Source organism: Galeopterus variegatus, unplaced genomic scaffold, assembly GCF_000696425.1.
Source record: "Galeopterus variegatus unplaced genomic scaffold, G_variegatus-3.0.2 Scaffold7533, whole genome shotgun sequence".
NCBI classification, from domain to species: domain Eukaryota; kingdom Metazoa; phylum Chordata; class Mammalia; order Dermoptera; family Cynocephalidae; genus Galeopterus; species Galeopterus variegatus.
Genome location: NW_007733644.1, coordinates 18455 through 19879, shown reverse-complemented (window position 1 = coordinate 19879; position 1425 = coordinate 18455).

Genomic DNA, 1425 nt, shown 5'->3' with positions numbered 1-1425 from the left:
TTTCTTTCTCTCTCTTCTATTCAACCTTGCTACAAGTTTTTCAGTCTTTGCACTTTATTCTGTATACTTTGGGCAGATTTAATCTGTGTTTCTTTTCCTAACTCCCAGTGGTGGATGCTGAACTTTTTGATCTCGACCTACTTTCTCTTCTAAATTCATATTTAAGGCTTTAAGTTTCCTTCTAGGTCCCACTCTATTCGTATTCTCTATTTTTTCTTTCTTTAACATTTAGCGTTGTTATTGCTTACATGAGTTTTCTGTTTTTATAATGATTTCTTTTTTGACCCGTGAGGATTTTAAATGTGTGCTTTAGTATTTCCATATGAGGGGTCCTATTTATCTTTTTGTTCTTGGTTCTAACTTCATACATCATGGGCAGAATATATGACTTACATAATACCAACTAGGCAAAATTTATTGGTGATTTGCTTTATGAATAAGTGGTCAATTTTCATTAATTATCCATGTATTGTATTATATTTTTCCTTTGCAGACTGCAATGTTCTGAAACAAACTTGGAACTTAGTGTTTTTTTAAATTATATTTTCTAGTTTTNCTGCAATGTTCTGAAACAAACTTGGAACTTAGTGTTTTTTTAAATTATATTTTCTAGTTTTAAATTTGCATTATGTAGGGAAGTTATTGAATTCCTGAACAATATTAAAAAATTCACTCCAGTATGATTACAGAGTGTTTTGTATATGCTTCCATGTGGCTGGATACTAGGCACTGAGCATACGGTGATGAACAAGACCGGCACAATCCTCGCTCCCGTGGACTTGAGTCAGTGTCTACCGTGGGAAAGAGAAAGACTCGTGTAGCTGTTGAGTTATTGCCATGATAAAAGCTACAAAGGAAAGCACAGTGTGTGATGAGACTGGTTGCCTGGGACCAGCAGCCATGGCTACAGCTTGGTGACTGTCACTAGCTATACTCAGAAGTCTGGACTCAGAATATAGAAAAATCACCAGGAATACAGATCATCAAGAAATGTTTAAATACAGAGCCCGTCCCTCTGCACTGCTCAGTCCTTCGTCCTCATTCCCCTCCTTATACTCACCTGCTCCCTGCCCCTCTTCCCTCCTTTCCATTTCTTCCACTCATCCCTCTATGTTTGGACAAGTCCTCTTCCTCTGAACACTTGTTATTGGGCACTCAAGAAAAACCCATGCTCTGTGGGCGATCTGTCCGTCAGAGACTCTACTGCCACTCACCCTGCATAAATGGATGTTTCCCATCCAGAAATTCCATGGCTGATCACATTTTGTTCTCCTTAATTTGCATAAATAAATATCAAAGAATATTGTAAGTACTTAGCATGCTCTCACTGTTATTCTAATGAATACAGTCACCCAAAGTGAGGTCTCAACTGAGATTACTTTCATTATGTTGGACACCACATTATATTGCAATTGTTTCAAGTTA